The sequence below is a fragment of the Phocoena phocoena genome, chromosome 7, assembly GCF_963924675.1.
Source record: "Phocoena phocoena chromosome 7, mPhoPho1.1, whole genome shotgun sequence".
Taxonomy (NCBI): Eukaryota; Metazoa; Chordata; class Mammalia; order Artiodactyla; family Phocoenidae; genus Phocoena; species Phocoena phocoena.
In genome coordinates, this window is record NC_089225.1 from 26100347 (window position 1) to 26128199 (window position 27853).

Below are 27853 nucleotides of genomic sequence, written 5' to 3' on the forward strand. Positions count from 1 at the left end.
ATTTAGCTAAACACAATTTTAAAAAGGTAGCTAGATTTCTATTTACCTAACTTATGGTCCCAAATAGCCATCAGTTAATCATTTATTCCCTTATATTACATAGTACATTTTTCCTTGATCACATAGATTGTGAGATACAAAAGATCATAGAAAAAAATTAAACTCTTTCACGTACCAAATATTTATTGTGTACCTATTGTGTACCAAACACTATCCTAAACATTAGGGATAGTGCAAATAGCATTTTAAGTTTTTAGTTAATATTTCAAAACATGATTTTCAAATAAAAATATCAATGTACCAAAACCAAATGGACCATCATTGCAATTCTTTTCCGGTGAATATCATGCAGTCATACATACAATACTGCTACTTCCTAGGGAAGAAAAGCAGCTTTGTAGATATCTAGCAAAGATCTTTAAAAAAAGAGTAGCCTGAGAACTAGGAGAACCAAGTGTCATGGACGAAATGGTGTCACGGGCCTCAATGGAGAAATGGATTATCAGAAGTAGAGAGTGGTCAACAATTTCAAATGAGATAAGGTCACTGGCTTTGCCAAGCAGAAAGTCATTGGTGTCTGTTATCAGATATGAGTGAGCACATGACAAATAGCAATGGTTGATGGAGTATGAGAATGAGTCAGTGGGTACAGATTACTCGTTTAAAAAATGTTGTGAAAGGAAAGGTGAAGAGGATAGTGGAAAGCTGAGAAAGAGAGAGGTTTGTTCATGCTTTTATTTTTAGTATGAAGAATAAGCATGATTTTAGGTTTAGGAGGATAGCTACTGGGAAGGAGAAATGAAACATGTAGGAGAATAAAGAGTAGGCATTTCTTGGGACAAGGAGAAAAAGGGTTTAGCTGTAAAGTTTAGAGCTGAAAGTCCACCTTCTAAAATTAAAAAGTGGAAGATTAAAATGGGTAAATCAGGATAAATAATAATAATAATGGTAAGTAATAATCGTTGACATTATTTGAAATATATACACACACACACACATACATACACACAGATACACATACGCATGTATATCTCTGTTCAAAGTCCTTGATATGTTGTAATAGGCACTATTATTATCCTTATTTTATTGATGAGTACGCTGAGACACAGATGGGTTAATAATTTGCAGAACTTATACAATTACTAAGGAGGAGAGCCATGATTTGAACCAAGGAATCATTTTAGAGTCCAGATTCTTATCCACCACATCTCAATAAAGCTGATTAATTCTGTAAATGAAAATGAGAAAAACTGAGGATATTTTCTTAGACATTCTATTTTTGGCCTGTAAGATAAGGAGAAAATACATTTACTGAGAATTATGAGGACAGGAATAGAAAGAGTTTTAAGATGATGGCAAAGAAAACTATGGAATCATATGTTTCTGTGTGTTTTCTCTCATAAAATACCTTTACTTTGGAATGAGAAACTAATAAAATTTTGTGGAATTTTAGTAGGTACTTTAGAGTTACTAAATTTTAGTAGGTACTTTAGAGTTACTAAATTTTCTGATTTAGTTACTAAATTTTTAGGTTGTAGAGTTCAATTCTTACCTATGAGATTTTTCAAAATTAGCAGAGGTCTTAATACTTTTAAAACCTCAGAACATATTAGCATTTAAGATAGGACAAGACATTACATTTTTATTTTCCATTAAGGAATCAAAAACAAGTGTTCTACATATAACTAGTTCCAACTCTATGTATATGTTTTCTCCTAAAAGTAATCTACTGGTCCCTGCCTTTGAATATTGTATTAGTTTGCTAACACAGACGAGGAGGCTTAAACAAGAAAACTCATTTTCTCACAGTTCTGGTGGCTGGAGGTCCAAGATCAAAGTGTCGGCAGGTTTGGTTTCTTCTGAGGCCTCTCTTCTTGGCTATGTTCGTGCTGTGTCCTCACATGGTCTTTGCTGTGTTGTCTGTGTCCTAATATCTTCCTCTTATAAGGACATCAGTCATACTGAATTAGGGCCCACCCATATTACCTTATTTTCTCCTCTTTGAAGGCCCTATCTCCAAATACAGTCACATTCTGAGGTACTGGGAGTTAGGATTTTAGCACATAAATTTAGGGGATTGGGGAAGGGGACATAATTTGATCCATAACAAAGAACATTAAAAAAACTTATATGTTTGTTCATCTGTCTGGTCAGAACAAGAGTGGGATTACTTCAAGAGCAGGTTTGAGCTATCCTTTTCCTCAGCATCCTTAGCACTCTGGAATAAAAACTCATAATGATGAGCTTTGATAATAAAGAAAAATGAATATCAGTCTAACAAGGAAAGAATGAAGTTAAAAATAATTGGCACATTTAGTGTTATAGGAATCAGGGGAAAAAAAGTAAGTCAGCAACCCTTGTGCACTGTGACTTTGTCAAAACAGCAACAAACTTTCTTCAGTGGCTGCTTCAGACTGAATTAAGATTCACTTCACCTTTACAATCAAAAACTACTGGTGCTTAACTGGAATAGTTTGGGCCAGGCACTGTGGTAAGTGCTCTATTGTCATTGTTTTCATTAATACTCATACAAACTGATGGTTAATGCAAATATTTTCCTAATTTTCAGTTAAGGCTTAAACAGATTATATTACAGTGGTGAACAGAACCTAAACTTGAATCCAAGCCTCACTTATTCCAAAGTCCATGATTTTAATCGTAACTGAATACTAACTTACCAAATATCTCTGGTATCAATAGACATTATGAGGACTGGATAATGTGACCCTGATTTTGATATTACCAAAATGCATAAGACAAATCTCTAAAAATCTAATTTTGTGATGGCAATGGGTAAAGAAAGATTTAGATATCATATTTGAACCTTTAAATATGATTTGTAACTCTTTAACACAAAATACTAGTAGTCCCAAAATCGTGCAAATGACACTATTGATTTTGTGGAATTTCAGTGGCAACGCTGCATGAAATGGTTTGTTGCATTAAACGTGTAAAGTTGCGCTACATGGGGCATAAGTCATGAGAAGATGTGACTCAATAAAAGTGGCTTTATTAGCATTATTGACCAAAAATGTTACCTGATTCATGATGGTTAACAAAGAGAAGATTTATTTGGCTTATGGCTCATGTTTTCAATGCTAACCATTTTTGCCAGTATTATCATACTTAAATTACATTATTTCTGACGTTCCAAGTGAAGAGTGCTGAAGAAATAGGAAATCACATTTCCCATAATACTTAGCGTAATATATTAAATGCACTATATATATATATGTATATATATATTTATTTATTTTTTGCTGTACGCGGGCCTCTCACTGTTGTGGCCTCTCCCATTGCAGAGCACAGGCTCCGGACGCGCAGGCTCAGCAGCCATGGCTCACGGGCCCAGCCGCTCCGCGGCATGTGGGATCTTCCCGGACCGGGGCACAAACCTGTGTCCCCTGCATCAGCAGGCAGACTCTCAATCACTGCGCCACCAGGGAAGCCCCACAATAAATATTTTTGAAATAAAGGAAAAGCAAAAGAATTGATACATGAGCATTATTTATTAATCTATTCACACCTAAAGTCACGAGTAACTGCTCATGTTAACAAAGGATATTTTCATATCAGTGAAATAAAACACTTCAATACTTTCTATGAAGAATAAATAAATATGATGTATATGGTTTTCTAAACCTTGATGTAAAGTCCTGCTAAAGAGATGAGTGCAAGTAAAAACATACTATTACTTATTAAATGATAGAACCTTTAATATTTCATTTTAAATGAGAGTAAGCAGATTGTGTTCATGGTAGATACTAAAAGAATATTTGACAAATTGAATTAAGGCAAGAATAAAAAGGCTAATTTAACAGAGTCTATAGGGAGGTGATAATTTCAGACTGCAATATTATCTTGTGCAAAAGTATTAAACTACTTGATAACTAACTGTGATTCTGTCTCCGCAAAGATAAGAAAATATTAAGTTTAGGTAAAGCTTATCTTTTTTTAGGATAATTCAATCCAGACACTAAATTCTTTTCTAGCTTTACTACTAAACCAATCACTTTTGTAAGGAACTCAGTAATAAAAGGAGCACATAGTGTATACTCACCAAGTAAGGTAAACAGTGGTATGGATTTGATTTATACGCTATGCCTAAGAAATTTCGTGCACAGCAGAAACAGGAATGGCATATGTGGATATAACTGCAAGTCATATTATGAAGTCACTTGTATTTTAAGAATCCATCTGTTACCGGATGATTTTAAAGTAAGATAAATGTTTGTTGGCTTAATACTATTCTCAGAAAAAATATTAATAACCTGATTTATAAGCAAAAGTCATCAGTTAATCCTTATGGTTATTGGTCATACTTCATTATAATGTGACAAAACTAGTAGTTCAGACTATCTACTCTAGAAAGCCCCTTTCATCATCCTGACTGGTAGAGATTTCATTTTACTCTGAGTGCCTGTAAAAGTCTGTTTATACTCATACCACCCTTGTGTCGTACTAACTTGTAGTTATTTCTGCTGGTAAAATTTTCTCTACTACCTTGTAAATTCCAAGAGGGCAAGAATCTTGATTTTCAGAGAGCATAAGACTCCTTCCTTTGGTGAATATCACTAATTGCTTAGTAAGTTCCAGCAAGTCTGCAGCCAGGGTCAGACTGCCGCAAAGTCATTTGTACAACAGTCAACACAGTGTCGTGAGGGCCTACAGTGGGCTGGGCTGGAGATACACTGATGGGCAAGGCACATTGTCTGCCCTCTTACAACAAAGAAGCTGTTTCAATAAAAATAGAATAATATTATAAATAAGGCTAGAAGCAAATTGTGCAAACTGGGAAGACATGCTTATCTCTGACTTCATGGATGTGTGTGTGTACCATGTGGGTATCGAGAAAGTGAAACTGAAGTGTGATGTGTGAACACAAGTTAAGTAAGTGAAATACAGGTAAGGAAACAGCACATTCAATATTTATCTAGAGGTAAGAGACAGAATGTCTCACTCGATACATTCCAACTGTTTAGCAGAGTAGACATTTAATAAATCCTAATAGAATTATTTAATTTGGGTATACATTCAGAAGATAGACTTATCCTCCCTTATCTCTGAATCTGTGTTCATATATGCAAATTACATAGAAAGAATCCCCTGCATTCGAGTATGTGGAAAACTTATGCATTGATTTACACTTCCTATAGCTTAAATAACTCATTTGTCATTAATACCTCTTCAGAATGACAGACTGTATTATGTAATGTGCTAAATACAAGTATCAGTCACAGTTTGCTCCCTTGCATTGTGAATACATTTTAATAATAGCAATGGAGGTAAATCAGAGTGTGAGGAAAATGTTACTGAGTTTACAAAATAAATTATAAATAAGAGTCTAATGCTATATGAGAGGTCTTTAATCAATTACTGAATTTGGCTTCTGAGTATAAATACATGGCTCATGTCATTCTGGTGGAAATTGCTTGGAAAATTATGCTTCTATTTTTATTAATTTTGAAACAAATGTTCATCTTTTCTCTGAACTCTGTTCTCTGCTTAACATTGGTAGAGGGGAAAGGTTATTGTAGATGTCTTTTTTGAATGGTGACTAAATTAATCTTATTTTCTATTATTATCTATTAGGTGAAACTAACAGGCACTTTTCACAGACATTAGCTGTTCCAGACTTCAGTACTCCTGTCATCCTAACCATGCACATTACTATATGATGACCTGCCTTGCCAATTCATTTCATACTGTCTAGCCCATTCAAATCCCAGGGTTTTGTGAATATAGCAAAAACACAGAACTTTACACTCTACAAAGGTTTTGCCATTTTCAGATTTTATGGCTTAATGAATAATTCTGTTCTTAGCTATCACTCTACACAGATAGGTGTCTAAGCAACATTATCCTGCAGATTCAAAAGGGATGAGACAAAAGGAACTTATGAAAATGTGCTTTATTACAATGATAAAGGCATTCCTGTATATCTGATGCATACTTATATTAATACCAACATTCCTTTTTAATTTTTTTTCAGGTTTTAGTGTTGTTTCTGTCTTGGCACTCAACCAAACTTAAATTGTCAGCAGCCCTGAAGTTGCAAAGGATGGAACACTTTGGATCTTTGGATAATCAAATGCTTCTAAAGATAAGAATTCATTCTGTTATCTTGAATATATTACTATTTTTTTTTATTTTTTAAATTGGAGTATAATTGCTTTACAATGTTGTGTTAGTTTCTGCTGTACAATGCAGTGAATCAGCTATATGTATACCTATATCCCCCTCCCTCTTGGACGTCCCTCCCATGCACCCATCTAGGTCATCACAGAGCACTGAGCTGAGCTTCCTGTGCTTTATAGAATGTTCCCACTAGCTATCTCTTTTACGCATGGTAGTGTATATATGTCAATCCTAATCTCCCAATTCGTCCCACCCTCCCTTTCCCCCCGGGTTCACATATCCTTTCTCTACGTCTGTGTCTCTATTCCTGCCCTGCAAATATGTTCATCTGTACCATTTTTCTACATTCCACATATATGTGTTAATATACGATATTTGCTTTTCTCTTTCTGGCTTACTTCACTCTGTATGGACTCTGTATGGACTGATGGACTCTAGGTCCATCCACATCTCCACAAATGACCCAATTTTGCTCCTTTTTATGGCTGAGTAATATTCCATTGTATATATGTACCACATCTTCTTTATCCATTCATCCATTGTTGGACATTTAGGTTATTTCCATGTCCTGGCTATTGTAAATAGTGCTGCAATGAAAATGGGGTTACATGGTTCCTTTTGAATTATGGTCTTCTGAGGGTATATTCCCAGTAGTGGGATTGCTGGGTCATATGATAATTCTATTTTTAGTTTTTTAAGGACCTCCATACTATTCTCCATAGTGGCTGTATCAATTTACATTCCCACCAACAGTGCAAAAGGGTTCCCTTTTCTCCACACCCTCTCCAGCATTTATTGTTTGTAGATTTTTTGATTATGGCCATTCTGACCTGTGTGAGGTGATACCTCATTGTAGTTTTGACTTGCATTTCTCTAATAACTAGTGATGTTGAGCAGCTTTTCATGTGCTTGTTGGCCATCTGTATGTCCTCCTTGGAGAGATGTCTATTTAGGTCTTCCACCCATTTTTTTGATTGGATTGTTTGGTTTTTTTTGATATTGAGCTCCATGAGCTGTTTATATATTTTGGAGTTTAATCCATTGTCTGTTGCTTCATTTGCAAATATATTCTCCCATTCTGAGGGTTGTCTTTTCATCTTGTTTATGCTTTCCTTTGCTGTGCAAAAGGTTTTAAGTTTTATTAGGTCCTATTTGTTTATTTTTGTTTTTATTTTTATTACTCTAGGAGGTGGGTCAAAAAAGATCAAGCTGTGGTTTATGTCAAAGAGTGTTTTTCCTATGTTTTCCTCTAAGAGTTTTATAGTGTCCAGTCTTCCATTTAGGTCTTTACTCAGTTTTGAATTTATCTTTGTGTATCATGTTAAAGAATGTTCTAATTTCATTCTGTTACATGTAGCTGTCTGGTTTTCCCAGTACCACTTATTGAAGAGGCTGTCTTTTCTCCATTGTATATTCTTGCATCCTTTGTCATAAATTAGGTGACCATATGTGTGTGGGTTTATCTCTGGGCTTTCTATCCTGTACCATTGATCTGTATTTGTGCCAGTACCATCCTGTCTTGATTACTGTAGCTTTGTAGTATAGTTTGAAGTTGGGGAGCCTGATTCTTCCAGCTCCATTTTTCTTCCTCAAGATTGCTTTTACTCTTCAGGGTCTTTTGTGTTTCCATACAAATTGTAATCATTTTTTGTTCTAATTCTGTGAAGAATGCCATTGGTAATTTGATAGGGATTGCATTGAATCTGTAGGTTGCTTTGGGTATTTTTTTTCACAATATTGATTCTTCTAATCCAAGAAGAATCCATCTGTTCATGGTATATTTCTCCATCTTTTTATGTCATCTTAGATTTCTTTCATCAGTGTTTTATAGTTTTTTGAGTACAGGTCTTTTGCCTCCTTAGGTAGGTTTATTCCTAGGTATTTTATTATTTGTTGCAATGGTAAATGGGATTGTTTCCTTAATTTCTCTTTCTGATCTTTTGTTGTTAGTGTATAGGAATGCAAGAGATTTCTGTGCATTAATTTTGTGTCCTGCAAACTTACCAAATTCATTGATAGTTCTAGTAGTTTTCTGGTGGCATCTTTAGGATTTTCTATGTATAGTGTCATGTCATCTGCAAACAGTGACAGTTTTACTTCTTCCAATACAAATTGGAAAAGAAGAAGTTTTACTTCTTCTTTTCCAATTTGTATTCCTTTAATTTCTTTTACTTCTCTGATTGCCATGGCTAGGACTTCCATAACTATGTTGAATAAGAGTGGTGAGAGTGGACATCCTTGTCTTATTCCTGATCTTAGTGGAAATGATTTCAGTTTTTCACCATTGAGAATGACGTTTGCTGTGATTCTGTCATATATGTCCTTTATTATGTTGACGAAGATTCCCTCTATGCCCATTTTCTGGAGAGTTTTTATCATAAATGGGTGTTGAATTTTGTCAAAAGCTTTTTCTACATCTATTGAGATGATCATATGGTTTTCAATCCTTAATTTGTTAACATGGTGTATCACATTGATTGATTTGCATATACTGAAAAAACCTTGAATTCCTGGGACAAATCCCACTTGATCATGGTGTATGATCCTTTTAATGTGTTGCTGGATTCTGTTTGCTAGTATTTTGTTGGGGAATTTTGCATCTATTAGAGTGATATTGGTCTGTAATTTTCTCTTTTTGTGGTATATGATGGTAGACTCATAGAACAAATTTGGCAGTGTTCCTCCCTCTGCAACTTTTTGGAAGAGCTTGAGAAGGATAGGTATTAGCTCTTCTCTAAATGTGATAGAATTCGCCTGTGAAGCCATCTGGTCCTGGAGTTTTGTTTGCTGGATTTTTTTGTGTGTGTGTGGTACACGGGCCTCTCACTGTTGTGGCCTCTCCCATTGCGGAGCACAGGCTCCGGACGTGCAGGCTCAGCAGCCATGGCTCACGGGCCCAGCCGCTCCGTGGCATGTGGGATCTTCTCGGACTGGGGCACGAACCTGTGTCCCATGCATCGGCAGGCGGACTCTCAACCACTGCGCCACCAGGGAAGCCCTTGCTGGAATATTTTAATTACAGTTTCAATTTCATTACTTTGATAAGTCTGTTTATATTTTCTAATTCTTCCAGGTTTGTTTAGTCTTGGAAAATTGTACCTTTCCAAGAATTTGTGCATTTCTTCGAGGTTATCCATTTTATTGGCACATAATTGCTTGTAGTAGTCTCTTATAATCCTTTGTATTTGTACAGTATCAGTTGTAATTTCTCCTTTTTCATTTCTAATTTTATTGGTTTGCGTTCTCTTTTTTTCTTGATGAGTCTGGCTAAAGGTTTATCAATTTTATCTTTTCAAAGAACCAACTTTTAGTTTTATTGAATTTCGTTATTGTTTTCTTCATTTATAGATTCATTTATTTTTGCTCTGATCTTTATGATTTCATTCCTTCTACTGGCTTTGGGTTTTCTTTGTTCTTCTTTCTCTAGTTGCCTCAGGTGTTAGGTTAAATTGTTTATTTGAGATTTTTCTTGTTTCTTGAGGTGAGATTGAATTGCAATAAACTTCCCTCTTAGAACTGCTTTTGCTGTGTCCCACAGGTTTTAGGTCATAGTGTTTTTGTTGTCATTTGTTTCTATGTATTTAGTTATTTCCTCTTTGATTTCTTCAGTGATCTCCTGGTTATTTTGTAGCACACTGTTTAGCCTCCATGTATTTGTGTTTTTTACGTTTTTTTTTTTTTCCTGTAATTGATATCTCATAGCCTTGTGGTCAGAAAAGGTGCTTGATATGATTTCAATTTTCTTAAATTTACTGAGGCTTGATTTGTGACCCAGGATGTGATCTATCTGGCAGAATGTTCTGTGTGCACTTGAGAAGAAAGTGTATTCTGCCACTTTCGGGTGGAATATCCTATAAATATTAATAAAATCTATCTGGTCTGTTGTATCATTTAAAGCTTGGGTTTCCTTATTTATTTTTTGTTTGGATGATCTGTCCATTGGTAACAGTGGGGTGTTAAAGTCTCTACTATTACTGTGTTACTGTTGATTTCCCCTTTTATGGTTGTTAGCCTTATGTATTGAGGTGCTCCTATTTTGGGTGCATAAATATTTATAATTGTTATATCTTCTTATTGGATTGATCCCTTGATCATTATGTAGTGTCCTTCCTTATCTCTTGTAACAGTCTTTATTTTAATGGCTATTTTATCTGATATGAGTATTGCTACTCCAGCTGTGTTTTGATTTCCATATACATAGAATATCTTTTTCCATTGCCTCACTTTCAGTCTGTATGTGCCCGCAGATCTGAAGTGAGTCTCTTGCAGACAGCATATATATGGGTCTTGTTTTTGGATCCATTCAGCTAGTCTGTGTCTTTTAGTTGGGGCATTTAATCCATTTATGTTTAAGGTAATTATCAATATGTATGTTCCTATTACTATTTTCTTAATTATTTTAGGTTTGTTTTTGTGGGTCTTTTTCCTCTCTTGTGTCTACCGCCTAGAGAAGTTCCTTTAGCATTTGTTGTAGAGCTGGCTTGGTGGTGCTGAATTCTCTTAGCTTTTGCTTGTCTGTAAAGCTTTTGATTTCGCTGTCTTATCTGAATGAGATCCTTGCTGGGTAGAGTAATCTTGGTTGTAGGTTTTTTGCTTTCATCACTTTAAGTATATTCTGCCACTCCCTTCTGGCCTGCAGAGTTTCTGCTGAAAAATCAGCTGATAACCTTATGGGGATTCCCTTGTATGTTATTTTTTGCTTTTCCCTTGTTGCTTTTAATGTTTTCTTAGTATTAATTTTTTGTTAGTTTGATTAATATGTGCTCAGCGTGTTCCTCCTTGGGTTTATTTCCTTTCCCATGTTAAGTAAGTTTTCAACTATAAGCCCTCTGAATATTTTCTCAAACCCTTTCTTTTTCTCTTCTTCTGAGACCCCTATAATTTGAACGTTGTTGCATTTAGTGTTGTCCCAGAGGTCTCTGAGATTGTCTTCAATTCTTTTGATTATTTTTTCTTTATTCTGCTCCTCGGCAGTTATTTCCACCATTCTGTCTTCCAGTCTATTGTTTTTTTTTTTCATTTCTTCCCTCACTTACTTTTGCTACTCATATTAACATATTCTATTATTATCGAACGAGTACCTTCTGTCACGTAATTCCAAGAAAAATCTCCTACAGTGTCCAGAAGATATATCAGTTGAGTGTATTAGCTCAATAAATACTGTTAAATAATTGAAGAGCTATCATTCTCTTCACCCACAGTTGTCCCTCTCCTTAGGGACCCTCTACTTTCTTCATTTACATTATTTGAAAGTTTGAAGGGAGAAATCACATCAGTTTTTGAAAATCTTTGTATGCTATAGTGGTCATTTTGCATACTGGCCAGATTAACTTATAATGATGTAGCTTTAAAAAACAATGAGTCTGTTAAGGAAAATTAAGGCAAAAACTCAAAATAGTTTATGCTAGTTGAGTGCTTACTAAATACTAGGCACTATTCTTTTTTATTTATTTATTTTATTTCAGCCACACCAAGTGGCTTGAAGGATCTCAGTTCCCTGGCCAGGGATTGAACCTAGGCCATAGCAGTGAAAGCCCAGAATCCTAACCACTAGGTCACCAGGGAACTCCCAATACTAGGCACTATTCTAAGCAACATATGTTATTAACTCTTTGAATCTCATCAGTCCTTGAGATTGCAACTAGCATTATATCTTTCTTTCTGAAAGAGGAAATGGAGGCAAGGAGAGGTGAATTATTTACCCAAAGATATAGCTTGTAAGTGTTGAACAGTGAAGGAGGGGCTGGGTTGAATCTAGGTAGATATCCTGGTTCTAGAATCCCTGCTTCTAACCAGTATCCTATACTACCTCTCATACTTTCTCATAGAAACTTAAGTTTCTACACTCCTTCCCCCTAATAATTACAACAGTCCAGCCAGGCAAGCATTATAAGTCAAAGAATTGCTTTTACTCTGCAAGTGAAGCTTTAATACAAGTCCTTTCACAACCTAATTATATGGCTGACACATAGCAAGTTCATAATAGCTATTTTTATTACCCACTAAGTGTTGAGTTCTCTTTTAGGTTATAAAGGGTATATAAAAGGGTATATGCAGTGAACTGTGCCTAGAAGAACTTGACATTTCTTTGAGGAGATAATATAGACAAGAATGAAACAGGGCTTCCCTGGTGGCGCAGTGGTTGGGAGTCTGCCTGCTGATGCAGGGGATGTGGGTTCGTGCCCTGGTCCGGGAAGATCCCGCATGCCACTGGGCCCATGAGCCATGGCGGCTGGGCCTGTGCGTCTGGAGCCTGTGCTCCGCAGCGGGAGAGGCCACAGTAGTGAGAGGCCCACGTACCGCAAAAAAAAAAAAAATGAATGAAACAAAAGAAAAGCATGTGGCCGTAATTAAGGGAGTGGTAAGGATGTGTGAAGCACACATGACAAATCCTGAATGTTAAGAGGGAGATCACTCTGGCTTGCAGTTCTAGAAAAAACCCACATCTCTTAATGCTGTGGAGGGATGTGAACTGAATGATAAAAATCCCACAAAGTCGAGACCAGCTGAACAGCCATAAAATCTCTTCCATTCTAGTTAAACATGAGTATGGAATTTTAGAAAAGAATATGTACGTTGAGACAAAAAGGTGTGCGTAGGTCTGGAGGAAAGGGTCAATTTTACACAGTAGAGAGATTTCTGGTGAGATGGAGCAACTAGATTGAGATCACACGATGCCTGGAGAAGACATAAATAAATTACAGTTTGAGATGCAGTATTTTAGAGAGTAATTCAATGGAAGCATTGCTCATGATAGATAGAAACTTTTAAAAAATTACGTCAGGGAAAGGGAAAGTACAAAGAAGATCAACAGTTATTCCGAAATGAAGGAGTAAAAACATGGTCTATAATGATGACAATGAATAGGAAATGTACTTGATGAATAAATGGTTTAGGTGAAACAGGAGTAGAGGAAGTAAAAAACAGTAATAAGTGAGTTTAGATTCTGATTGGGAATAAAAGTAATGATTTTACTAACAATGAAAATAGGAAGGGTTCTGATTTTTAGGTGGGAAAACAACTTTGGTATGTTATGAGTTTACATTAATAATATAAAAAGGAAAATTTCAGTAAATGTCTAGAGATTTCACACTATTCCGTTAGTGAGGAGATAAATTGGCAAATTTGGACTTGGGATAATAATAGTGAAGATCCCAGTATGAATCATCACAATGATTGAACTCTCTAAAAGGGAAAATATGGCCATCCATATTTTTCTGCAGGAACTGCACTTGTACAGTCAGAAACAAAATATAGGGAGGAACATTCGATAGTATAGGAAAATGATAGGAAAATATTAAATGACTCATCCCTTGGTTCAGGCCTGGAAAAACTGTGTGGTCAACAGAGAACTAATTGAATAATGAAGTAAGAAGTGTATGATAGTAATTATAATTCAGATAAAGGAAAAAGCATGCTAATAGATATGATAACATAGGCTTGATGCAATGTCATCAAAATGTGTTCAGAGAGGAAGGACACTAAGTTCAAGGACTTTAGATAGAAGTGCCAAAAAGTGATGTGATCCAGGCTGTCATCAAGCTATAGAAGAAAGTGAAAATAGAGATCGAGAGTTGAGAAGTGTTACTGAAAATTGTGGGGAGATTGATTAGTGCACTAGAGCAACAATAAGAATGCTATCATCCAAGAAAGACTGCATGAGAGGGAAGGGAAAGAAAAAGAAAGACTACTGGTTTAAATTGTCTAAGGAGATGGAAAGGAAACTTGGTATGTAGTTGGAGGAGAGTATTGGCTAACATTTAGTTTTATCAGAATGTCAGTAAAACAGAACTGCATATTGAAAATTATACTTTGTAGAAATCTAAAACAAGTTAACGAGGTTTGCAAGAGCTGAAAATATTCATTTGAATATGGTGTGAAGTATTACTGAGACTGCTATTCTGCAAGAGTGACAAAGCCACATACTGTTTTATAGTAGGTGTTGCAAATAAGACTACTGAAAAATTCTGGAATATAATTTATCTTATGCCATTTTTAAAGCAACGTAATTAAAACTCAAGGAAAAATCTGTACATCGATTTCTGTCTTAGGAAATTTACATTCACAAACCATTTATAATGGTTTGTTTTAGGATAACTTCTTTGGACATTCTCTCTCTCTCTCTCTCTCTCTCTCTCTCTCTCTCTCTCTCTCTCAGCACTTTTAACCAGATATGTGATACTGAAAAGATCAGAACAGCAAGTTGAATATATAAATGATACTTCTTGATTTCCAGTAAACTTGGTTTTTTAGGCTTATGATTTGAGAATAAACAAAGCACATCTCAGTGAGTATATGAAATTGAAACACGTTGCCCTTTCAAATAATAACAGGCATCTTCACACCTACAAATTATAACAATATTTCAAGAGGAACCTTGAATTTACTTGTTTCCTTGCCTATTTCTACAGGTGCTCTACTGTTTTCTTAAGAATTCTGAATTCACCATACAGCCCCTCAAAGACCTATTTATAATGCATAGTACATTGATTTCATCTGCTGAATTCATGCCATAGATCTCTCAAAAGGAAAGGAAAGTTCTAATATGTATACTTTCTTTTATTACTTTCTATGAACAATGCCTCTTCTAACACTATGGCACAGATTTTTTTTCTTTAGTTGCCATTTACAACTTCCTCATTCAAGTCAAAACTACAAAAAAATTTTTTCAGTCACATTGCTTACATAGAAATGAGGGGCAATTAAAGTGGCTTAATAGCAACTAATCACAAGAGACTTGTGAGAAAAAAATCAGCATTATTTGAGCTAAGTCTGAAAAAGTTTATACCCTTGAAGGTGACAGAATCAGTTCCGTACCTTAAATCCACTAACCTTTCCATAGTTTTGTTATATCTTTTTCCCACTAGATAATCCTTTCCTGTCTCATTTTATTTCTTTGCCATCAAACATAGATTGACTTATACCTCATGTGTAAAGCCAGATATTATTGGCACTGATAACTATTGGTTGTCAAGAAACATTATAAGACAAATAGAACAAAAAAGAAAGTGAGTTTCGAAAAGCCTGGCTAAATTTTAATGTATTATTTAGGAAATACTGGAGATAGGCTAATAATCAGTTATACAACTGTGTTGATTGCAGAAGTTGCAAATTCTTCCTCTCCATGTATGTGGGCAACCCCTTTGCAGTTCTTCCCATCAGTGTGAGTTCATTCTTCCATCCCCTGAATATGGACTTGGCCATGTGACTTGGATTGACCAATGAGACATTAGTAAACATGACCTGTAAGATGTTTGTTGGATCCAGATCTTTCTTGACACTCGGAGGCTGTCCCAAGATGGCCTGTTGGATAATGAGAGATTTGTGGCCCAGTAACCCAGAAGACAGCCTGCCAACTGTCACACATATGAGGGTGGCCATCCTTGATCATCCAGCCACCATCTGATCTACCAGCTGGCCAGAGATCTGAAAAGCTAACACAGAACAGAAGAACCACCCAGCCAACCCATATAATAGTGGGATAAATAAGCAGGTTTTGTTTTTTTTTTAAAGTGAAACACTGAATTCTGGGATGGTTTGTTAAGTCTAGCTGATATAAACTAATCTCTCAACTAAACTAGGGATCAAAAAAGAAATATATGTAATTATGTTTAAACTGACATTTAACACAAAAATGATCCTGATCAGGGATTAGTAATCTCACTATCCCCACCCTCACTCACCTACTGACACCTTATTTTGCAGTGATCCAATATTGGGACATTTATTTATATCTGAATCACTATCTGTTCCCAAAGTCCACCTCAAATCTCTACAATTGCTCTGTCCTCTAAGAGCTGTATCAATTTGCCAGTCTCCTATTCATCCTTCTCTCAATTCCTAATCAGACTCACTAAAATACTTTGAGAGTCCACAATAGGTTTCTAGTTTTATGATAAACATTGGCCCTAACTCTCTTTCACATGGACATGGTCCAGCAGTTTCTGATTATGCAAACAGAAACCTTGTCAGACCATCTAACATGATCTACCAGGGCAGTCTCTTGAGCCTGAACACCTTGCAGAAAACTTTTCGGCTACTTTCTTGGTAAGTCTGATTCTCAACATGGGAATCCTAGTATTTGCCCATGTTTCTTGGGAATATTGTTGTCAGCTATTTGGACACATATAAGAAGAACTGGGCAGCATTCAACCTGTGAATAATCCTAACACTGTTGGCTGAAGATTCTTGAGTTCTCCTTGTAAGTTATCTGCCTCCAAGACCTGAACCACACTGTGTATTGACTTTGTAGAACTTCAATAGAATGTTCTACACATTTTTTCTTTCTCTAGCATAATGCTCCTCATGAATTTTTCTACTCCTTATATTAAGAAGCCTCTACCCACGGTTCCAATGTCTCTTGTTCAAGTATGTCATTACCTTCTAGATTTGGCCTTGGTTGATGTTGTGGGGTAAGAGACTTTAGAATAATCATGCCATCCCAAAACATGCCACTTTAGCATGAGGATTATTTTGAGCTGAAGCAAGCTGGGACACGGCAGATGCAGGAGAAGCTCTCTGCTCTCCTCCTATCTACCTGAAAAGTGGACATAAATTTCCCTTTTGAAGGTGTCCCCTCTCTTGTACCAGGAACAATCATCATCACCGGATATGAAGATAACACTGAAATGAATCTGCATAAACAACACATTACTAAAGAACCTTTATCTTCCATTAGTTTTCCCATATATTTTCCTCCCCACAATTTACTGTTTCTAGAAGCCCAAAACGCTTTCCTTTGTTGAACCATTTCTCTATAATTTATCACCCTTTGTTAAAATTGTATATAAGTCCCTGGGTCTAACTACTTCTTTAGGTCTTCACTGCTTTTCCGTGAAGGTTTCCCCTTTTCCATTAAAAAAAAAAAAATTGCCTTTTCTCTTGTTAAGCTATTTTTTTGTTCAGTTTAATTTGTAGCTCACTGACCAAAACATAAAAGGGTGAAGGAAAAGTTGTGTTCCTCCCCAACACCTGCCATAGGCCATCTTCTATGAGAAACTCCAATATCTTAGGAAATTGTGAATTTATGGAAGCCATATTGAAACGAATTTACAGCCTGCAACTTAAGCGAGAGATCTCATGTTCTCTTTTCCTCAGCACTAATCATGACTCACTCCAGATTTTGTTCTCCATAATTAACGTTACCCTCTCTCTTCCTTTGGACCATAAAAATTATTCCTTGCCTTACTGCTTGCTGATTCCCTATGCACAACTTTCACCCTTTAATTTTACCCTTTTCTTGTTAATTTTAATATCTAATAAAACAGTGCTCCATTATAAGTTTCCAGTAGCTGCAATTATCTAAATAGGTAATCTGAAAATTACTTTAGCTAATAAGTGTAACATGACTAAAAGTCATTTCTTTATTTTATAAAATCTGACTTTTAATAGCTAAAATTCTTACACTTTGAGACTGAATGTCTCTATGATATGTACCAAGCAAATTAAAAATAAATACATTTTAAAAGCTGACATTTTTTACCTTTGAAATTGCAAAAAGAAAAATTAACATAATCAAATGTATTTTTAGACACTCATAAAAGGATATAGAACTAGCCCATTTAAAGAAAAAGACATTTCTAGTGAAATATAATTTAAAAGCAAGTCATATTGCCACTAGTAGCCATGAGTAACAGAGGTGGTAATATAACGATTTAACGAATCTTAACATTTTGCTATAAATGCTTCAGAGTTTTAAAGACAAACACATTAAAGTTGTGTTGGAACCATATATCCTTTCAGCACCATTTCTCTTTGTTACTCCCTTGAGAAAGCAAAATGTTGATGTTTGTGTGTGTGATTTTCAAGATGTATTACTTAATTTTTATTTAGGCTTCTTATTTTGAGCTAATTTTAAACGTACAGAGAAGTTTCAGAAACAGTGCAAAGAGTTCCCTTCTATCTCTCATGATAACATCTCACATAACCATCACAAAATTATCACAAAAGGAGTACTAGCTTTAAAAAATATTACTATCTTTCTATCCAAAAATAATACATAGCATTGTTTAGCATATTTTTCAATCTTACATACCATATTACACTGTAATATCATTTGGCAATATTTTTGTTGTGTTGTATTGTTGTAATCAAATTGTATTTGGTTAATGTGGATAGATAGATATAACACTAGGTTTTGTTTTGTTGTTATTGTTATTTTACTGTTGTACAATATGCCATTGTTTTCTCTAAAAGTAGAATTGCGTAAGTTTACTCTAAAAGTGGGAACTGCTTCATGGAAGAATGTATACTCTTCCAATTTTTCAAAATATTGCAAAATGGCTCTCTAAAGTGGTTGTACAAAATAGTCATTTTCAATAGCGTATGAGAGTTCTGGTTTGGCCACATTGTCAGATCTTAAAAAAATTGCCAAATTTATGGGTGGAAAATAGCATCTCGTTGTTTGACTAGGAATTTTCTTGATGATTGGTGAGGCTGAATATACTTTAATATAATGTTTTCTTTTCCAGGATTTGCCTCCTGGCATAACAATCCCATATTTCTGTTAGTCTTTGTAGTGGTACATTATAAACTGTAGTTTCAATCCTTTGTTGCTTTTAGGAAATACAAATACCTTCTGCTAGTGTTTGTTTTGCCTTTTAAAGCTCTTTATATCTTCTGCTGCAAAGAGTTTTTAACTTCAATGAGGTAAAATATACCAAACTTTTTGTGTCTAATTTTTGAAATATGTTCCTATCTGGAGTGCATAAATATATTCGTCTATATTTTCTTTGAAATTAAAAAGTAGCACATTTACATGATCAGTGTAGCTGAAACATTTTTATTGGTAATAATTTCTTTTATAAAAAAATTTTTATTGAAGTATAGTTGATTTACAATATTGTGTTTCAGGTGTACAACAGACCAATCCATTTCATATACACACACACACACACACACACACATATATATATATATACAGCTATATATGCAAATATATTTGCATACACTTTCTTCAGATTCTTCGTTTGTTACGTTATTAAAACATATTGAGTACAGTTACCTATGCTATATAAGTAGGTCCTTGCTCATTATCTATTTTATATATAGTAGTGTGTATAACTTAATCTCAACCTCCAAATTTATCCCTCCCTCTCCCCTCTTTTCCCCCTTTGATAGCCATGTTTGTTTTCTAAATCTCTAAGTCTATTATTGTTTTTTAAATAAGTTCATTTGTATTATTTTTTTTTTAGATTCTGCATATAAGCAATGCCAGATGATATTTGTCTTTCTCTAACTGACTTTAGTATGACAATCTCCAGGTCCATCCACATTGCTGCAAATGGTATTATTTCCTTCTTTTTTATGTGTGAGTAATATTCCATTGTATATATCTACCATACCTCCTTTATTCATTCATCTGTCAATGGACATCTAAGTTGCTTCCATGTCTTGGCTATTGTAAACAGCACTGTACTGAACACTCGGTGCATGTATCCTTTTGAACCATTGTATTCTCTGGATATATGACCAGGAGTGGGATTGCTGGATCATATGGTAACTCTATTTTTAGTTTTCTAAGGAACCTCCATACTGTTCTCCATAGTGGCTGTATCAATTTACATTTCCACCAACAAGGTAGGAGGGTTCCCTTTCCTCCACACCCTCTCCAGCATTTATTGTTTGTAGATTTTTTGATGATGGCCATTCTGACTGGTGTGAGGTGATACCTCTTTGTAGTTTTGATTTGCATTTCTCTTGTAACTAGTGATGTTGAGCATCCTTTCATGTGCTTGTTGGCCATCTTGGAGAGATGTCTATTTCGGTCCTCTGCCCATTTTTTGAGTGGGGTGTTCGTTTTTTTGATATTGAGCTCCATGAGCTGTTTGCATATTTTGGAGATAAATCCCTTGTAAGTTGCTTCATTTGCAAATATTTTCTCCCATTCTGAGGACTGTCTTTTTGTTTTGTTTATGGTTTTGTTTGCTGTGCAAAAGTTTTTAAGTTTATTAGGTCCCATTTGTTTATTTTTGTTTTTATTTTCATTACGTGGTGGATCAAAAATGATCTTGCCATGATTTATGTCAGAGAGTGTTCTGCCTATGTTTTCCTCTAAGAGTTTTATAGTATCTGGCCTAACATTTAAGCCTTTAATCCATTTTGAGTTTATTTTTGTGTATGGTGTTAGACAGTGTTCTAATTTCATTCTTTTATATGTAGCTGTCCAGTTTTCCCAGCACCACTTATTGAAGAAACTGTCTTTTCTCCATTGTACATTCTTGTCTCCTATGTCATAGATTAGGTGGCCATGGGTGCATGGGTTTACCTCTGGACTTTCTACCCTGTTCCATTGATCTATATTTCTGTTTTTGTGCCAGTACCATACTGTTTTGATTTCTGTACCTTTGTAGTATAGTCTGAAGTCATGGAGCCTGATTCCTCCAGCTCCATTCTTCTTTCTCAAGATTGCTTTGGCTATTAGGGGTCTTTTGTGTTTCCATACAAATTGTACATTCTTTTGTTCTAATTTTGTGAAAAATGTCTTTGATAGAGATTGCATTGAATCCGTAGATTGCTTTGCATAGTATAGTCATTTGACAATATTGATTCTTCCAATCCAAGAGTATGGTATATTTCTCCATCTCTTTGTGTCATTTCAATTTCTTTTATCAGTGTCTTATAGTTTTCGGAATACAGGTCTTTTGTATCCTTAGGTAGGTTTATTCCTAGGTACCTTTTTTTTTTTTTTTGATGCAATGGTAAATACAATTGTTTCCTTAATCTCTCTTTCTGATCTTTTGTTGTTAGTGTATAGGGATGCAAGGGTTTTCTGTGTATTACTTTTGTATCCTAGCACTTTGCCAAATTCATTGATGAACTCTCGTAGTTTTCTGGTAGCATCTTTAGGGTTTTCTATGTATAGTATCATGTCATCTGCAAACAGATAGTTTTACTTCTTTTTTTCCAATTTGGATTCTTTTACATCTTTTTATTCTCTGTGGCTAAAACTTCCAAAACTATGTTGAATAAAAGTGGCAAGAGTGGACATCCTTGTCTTGTTCCTGATCTTAGAGGAAGTGCTGTCAGCTTTTCACTATTGAGTGTGATGTTAGCTGTAAGTCTGTCATATATGTCATTTATTATGTTGAGGTAGGTTCCCTCTATGCGCATTTTCTGGAGAGTTTTTTACCATAAATGGTGTTGAATTTTGTCAGATGCAGATTTTTTTCTGCATCTATTGAGATAATTATATGGTTTTTATTCTTCAATTTGTTAGTATAGTGTATCACATTGACTGATTTGCATATATTGAAGAATCCTTGCATCCCTGGGATAAATCCCACTTGATCAGGGTGTATGATCCTTTTAATGTGTTGTTGGATTCTGTTTGCTAGTATTTTGTTGAGAAGTTTTTTGTCTGTGTTCATCAGTAATATTGACCTGTAATTTTCTTTTTTTGTGATGTCTTTGTCTGGTTTTGGTATCAGGGTGATAGTGGCCTCATAGAATGAGCTTGGCAATGTTCCTTCCTCTGCAATTTTTGGAAGAGTTTCAGAAGGGTAGATGTTAAATCTTCTCTAAATGTTTGATAGAATTCATCTGTGAAGCCATCTGGTCCTGGACTTTTGTTTTTGTGAGTTTTTTAATTGCACTTTCAATTTCAATACTTGTGATTGGGCTGTTCATATTTTCTATTTCTTCCTGGTTCAGTCTTGGATGTTTGCACTGTTCTAGGAATTTGCCCATTTCTTCTAGGTTGTCCATTTTATTGGCTTATAGTTTCCTGTAGTAGTCTGTTATAATTCTTTGTATTTCTGTAGTGTCCATTATAACTTCTCCTTTTTCATTTCTAATTTTATTGATTTGAGTCCTCTCCCCTTTTTCTTGATGAATCAAGCTAAAGGTTTATCAATTTTGTTTATCTTTTCAGAAAACCAGCTTTTAGTTTAATTGATCTTTTCTATTGTTTTCTTCATCTCTAGGTCATTTATTTCTGCTCTGATCTTTATGGTTTCTTTCCTTCTACTAAGTTGGAGTTTTGTTTTTTCTTCTTTCTCTGGTTGTTTGAGCTGTAAGGTTAAGTTGTTTATTTGAGATTTTTCTTGTTTCCTGAGGTAAGATTGTATTGCTATAAACTTCCCTCTTAGAACTTCTTTTGCTACGTCCCATAGGTTTGGATCAACATGTTTTTGTTTTCATTTGTCTCTCAGTATTTTTTAATTTCCTCTTTGATTTCTTCAGTGACCCATTGGTTATTTAATAATAACATATTGTTTAGCCTCCATGTGTTTGTGTTTTTTACAGTTTCCTTTTTTCCTGTAATTGATTTCTAATTTCAGAGGGTTTTGGTCAGGAAAGATGTTTGATATGATTTCAATTTTCTTAAATTTATTAAGGCTTGATTTGTGATCTAAGGTGTGAACTGTCCTGGAGAATGTTTCATGTACACTTGAGAAGGAAGTGTATTCTGCTGCTTTCTGATGGAATGCCCTATAAATACCAGTTAAGTCTATTTGGTCTAATGTGTCCTTTAAGGTTTGTGTTTCCTTATTAATTTTCTGTCTGGATGATGTGTCCATTGGTGTAAGAGGGGTTTAAAATTCTCCACTATTGCTGTGTTACTGTTGATTTCCCCTTCTGTGGCTGTTAGCATTTGCCTCATATAGTGAGGTGCTCCTATGTTGGGTGCATAAATATTTACAATTGTTATATCTTCTTCCTTGTTTGATCCCTTGATCATTATGTACTGTCCTTCCTTGCCCTTTGTAACAGTCTTTATTTAAAAGTCTATTTTGTTTAGTATGAGTATTGCCACTCCAGCTTCTTTTGATTTCTATTTGCATGGAAATTCTTTATCCATAGCCTCACTTTTAATTTGTATGTGTCCCTAGGTCTGACGTGGGTCTTTTGTAGACAGCATATATACAGGTTTTGTTTTTATATCCATTCAGCCAGTCTATGTCTTTTGCTTGGAGCATTTAATCCATTTACATTTAAGGTAATCATCAATATGTTCCTATTGCCATTTTCTTAATTGTTTTGGGTTTTTTCTTGTAGGTCTTTTTTCTTCCCTTCCTGTTTTGTTCTCTTCTCTTGTGTGTTTTCCACCTAGAAAAGTTCCTTTAGCATTTGTTGTAAAGCTGGTTTGGTGGTGCTGAATTCTCTTAGCTTTTGCTTGTCTGTAAAGCTTTTGATTTCTCCATCAAATCTGAATGAGAGCCTTGCTGGGTAGAGTATTCTTGGTTGTAGGTTTTTCCCTTTCACCCCTTTAAATATATCATGCCACTCCCTTCTGGCCTGCAGTGTTTCTGCTGCAAAAATCAGCTGATAACCTTATAGGGATTCTCTTGTATGTTTTTTTCTGCTTTTCCCTTGTTGCTTTTAATATGTTTTCTTTGTATTAAATTTTTGTTAATTTGATTAATATGTGTCTTGGCCTGTTCCTCCTTGGGTTTATCATATATGAGATTCTCTGTGCTTCCTGGACTTGGTTGACTATTTCCTTTCCCATGTTATGGAAGTTTATTTAGTATAATCTCTTCAAATATTTTCTCAGGTCCTTTCTTTTTCTCTTCTTCTTCTGGGGCCCCTATAAGTTGAATGTTGGTGCATTTAATGTTCTCCCAGAGGTCTCTGAGGCTGTCCTCATTTCTTTTCATTCTTTTTCTTTTATTCTGTTCTGTGGCAGTGATTTCTACCATTCTCTCTCTTCCAGCTCACTTATCCATTCTTCTGCCTTGGTTATTCTGCCATTGATTCCTTCTAGTGTATTTTTTATTTCAGTTATTGCACTGTTCATCTCTGTTTGTTCTTTAGTTTTTCTAGGTCCTTGTTAAACATCACTTGCATCTTCTCAATCCATGCCTCCATTCTTTTTGTGAGGTCTTGGATCATCTTTACTATCATTATTCTGAATTCTTTTTCAGGTAGATTGCCTATCTCCTCTTCATCTAGTTGTTCTTGTAGGTTTTTATCTTGCTCCTTTGTCTGCAGCAGATTTCCCTTTTGTCTCATTTTGTCTAACTTACTGTGTTTGTGGTGTCCTTTCTGCAAGCTGCAGGATCGTAGCTCCTTTTGCTTCTGGTGTCTGCCCTGGGGTGCGTGAGTTGGATATTGAGTGAGGCCTCCCCTTTGCTCTGTGGTTGTCACTGCCCCTCTCAGGGGCATGGTGTGCTCTGTAGTTGTTGAGGTAGAAGCCCTGAGATCTGTTTCTTAGCTGTGTTTCTGATCTGCGATGTGAGATAGGTGGTATTGGAGCACTCCCACTTGGAGAGAAGCTTTTGAGTATTCCTCTTCTGGGGCTGTTCACCTGTGAGTGTGCTCAGTTGTGTCCCCTTTCACCCATTGTGCGGGCTCACAAACTACACTGTTGTTTGCACTCCTCTCAGTCTCACCATTTGCTGGCAAATGGCCTTCATGACTCTCAGGTATTGTTTTCACCAGGCCACCAGCACAGATCCATTGAGGTCAAGTCCCAGTACTGCAGTAGTCATGCATCTGTACCCACTGTGGGATCTATGGAGGCAGCTCAGACTCTGGCCTCACCCAACCCTCAACTGTATGTGCACACAAAGCCCACAGCTGCTAAAGCCAGATCTGTATCAGCTGCAGGAGCACTTGTCTGTTTGGATGTTCCTTAGGCAATGAATTTAGGAAGCCATCAGCAGAAGTTTAACTCCATGGTTTGTGTAGCTGTGAAGAGACATTTCAGGTCTTCTTCCTTAGTTGCACAGCCCCTGGGGCTCAGCTGTGGTTTCAGCTCCTCTTCTGCATGTTTTCCTCCCACGAGTTTCTGCTCCCGAGGCTGCCCTGAAGCACACATGTCTGCACAGGCCAGTGAAGGCATTCACAGGCATGGCCAGCACAGCTGGAGGAGGCTTTGGCAGGGTGGTGCCTGGGCCACAGGATCGGCGCAGCCTGAGGAGGCTTTGGCAGGGGCGGTTCTCAGGCCCACCAGGACTGGTGTGACCTTTGGAGGCTTTGGCAGGGGTAGTACTTGGGCCCGCCGGGACCTGCATGGCTGGAGGAGGTTTTAGCTTGAGGGGCAGGCGAGCCTGCTGAGGTAGGCACCCCTGCTAGTGCCTGCAGAGGCAGGGACCACCATATGGGGAAGGGAGTTTCAAAGGTGGCCCTGCCCCTTGCATGCCAGTCAACAGATGCACCGTGCTTCTATGGTGGTCCAGGTTTCTCCCTCAGTCTTTTCCAGTTGTGGAGCTCCTTAGTCCCATCCTTTCAGACTGTCTCTTCACAGCCAACATCTATCCTCTCCCTGGGTCTGCTCTCCAAACCCCACTTTCCAGCACCCAGCCCCCCTCTACACCACGAGACACATGACTTGGGCTGGAGTGTGCAGGGCTGTAGCATGGACCATGCACGTAGTTCCTACTCTGTCCTCTCAGAGACTGGATGCTGCATTCCCCTCTGATCCCCCAAAGCTTCCTCTCTATCCCAGATGATCTCTCCACTGTGAGGTGGCTTTCCTGAGTGTGGGAACCTCTCCTCTCCTTCAGCTCCCGTGCCCAGGGTGCTGGTCTCATCCTATTTCCTCTTTTCTTTTCTTCTTTCTTTCATCCTAGCTGGTTGCATGGGGATTTTTCTTGTCCTTTTAGGTGTCCAAGGACCTCTACTAGTGTTCAATAGGTGCCCTGTGAGAATTGTTTCATTTGTAGATGTATTCTTGTTGTATTTGTGAGGAGAGGCGAACTCCAAGTCCTCCTATTTTGCCATCTTGACTCCTCCCCCTGATCGATTTTCTTTTTTTATATAAATTAATTTTTGGCTGTGTTGGGTCTTTGTTGCTGTGCATGGGCTTACTCTAGTTGTGGCAAGCGGGGGCTACTCTTTGTTGCAGTGTGCATGCTTCTCTTTGCAGTGGCTTCTTGTTGCAGAGCACAGGCTCTAGGTGTGCAGGCTTCAGTACTTGTGGCATGCAGGCTCTACAGCACAGGCTCAGTAGTTGTGGTACATGGTCATAGTTGATCCGTGGCATGTGGGATCTTCCCAGACCAGGGATCAAACCCGTGTTCCCTGCATTGGCAGGTGGATTCTTAATCACTGGAACACCAGGGAAGTCCCAATTTTCTTATATTTAGCCAGATTTGCTTTGTGGCCCAGCATGCATTCTATTCTGGAGAATGTTCCATGGGAACTTGAAAAGAATGTGTATTCTGCTGCTTTAGGATGGAATCTTTTATAAATATTAAGTCCATCTGGTCTAATTTGTCATTTAAGACCTGTGTTTCCTTATTGATTTTCTGTCTGCATGATCTGTCCACTGATGTAAGCGAGGTGTCAAAGTCCCACACTGTTACTGTGTTATTGTTGATTTATCCTTTAAGGCTGTTAGCATTTTATATATTGAGGTTTTCCTGTGTTGGGTACATATACATTAATGTTTACAATATTATATCTTCTTCTTGGATTGATGACTTGATCATTATGTATTGTCTTTCTTTGTCTCTTGTAACAGTCTTTATTTTAAAGTCTATTTTGTCTGATATGAGAATTGCTACTCCAGCTTTCCTTTGATTTCCATTTGCATGGAATACCTTTTTCTGTCCCCTTACTTTCCAGTCTATATGTGTCTCTAGATCTGATGTGGGTCTCTTGTAGACAGCATATATATGGGTCTTATTTGTGTATCCATTCCATCAGTCTATGTCTTCTGGTTGAAGCATTTAATCCTTTTACATTTAAGGTAATTATCTATTTTATATGTTCTTATTGCCATTTTGTTAATTGTTTTAGATTTGTGTAGATCTCTTTTTCTTGCTTTTCTCTTTTGTTCTCTTGTGATTTGATGACTATCTTTAGTGTTGTGTTTGAATTCCTTTTAATTTTAGTGTGTACATCTATTATAGATATTTTGTTTGCAGTTACCATGAGGTTTTGGTATAGCAGTCTATATGTACACATGACTGTTTTAAGTTGCAGACGTCTTAATTTCAAATATCCTGCATTCATACTCTCCTCCTCTTATGATTACTGGTTTTGATATCATATTTGTATGTAGATGATTTTCTACCTTCACTATATGTTTGCCTTTACTGGTGAGCTTTCCCATTAATTGTCTTGTTTCTACTTCCAGCGTTTTCTGCTTAGAGAAGTTCTTTTGGCAGTTCTCATAAAGCTGGTTTGGTGGTGATGAGTTCTTTTAGTTTTTGCTTATCTGTAAAGCTTTTGATTTATCCACTGAATCTGAACGAGAGCCTTGCTGCTGGATAGAGTGTTCTTGGTTGTAGGTTATTCCCTTTCATCACTTTAAATATATGGCACCACTCCCCTGTGGCCTGCAGAATTTCAGCTGAAAAATCAGCTGATAACCTTATGTGAATTCCCTTGTATATTATTTTTTGCTTTTCCCTTGTTGCTTTTAGTATTTTCTCTTTGTCTTTAATTTTTGTCAATTTGATCAATGTGTTTCTTGGCATGTTTCTGCTTGGGTTTATCCTGTATGGGACTCTGTGCTTTTTCCTGGACTTGGGTGATTGTTTCATTTCCCATGTTAGGGAAGTTTTCAGGTATTATTTCTTCAAATATTCTCAGGCTCTTTCTCTCTCTCTTCTCCTTTTAGGACCCCTATAATGCAAATGTTAGTGTGTTTGATATTGTCCCAGAGGTCTCTTAAACTGCCCTTATTTTCTTCATTATTTTTCTTTATTCCATTCCATGGCAGTGATTTCCACCATTCTGTCTTCAGCCCACTGATTTGTTCTTCTGCCTCATTCAGTCTGCTATTGATTCGTTCTACTATATTTTTTATTTCAGTTATTGT

General features: G+C 36.4%; 1 protein-coding gene across 1 annotated transcript in view; it reads right to left on the bottom strand.

The window, feature by feature from the left end:
- The window catches only part of LRP1B (LDL receptor related protein 1B), a 1473103-nt gene that overhangs the window by 425510 nt on the left and 1019740 nt on the right, over nucleotides 1-27853 (bottom strand). The window lies entirely within an intron of this gene.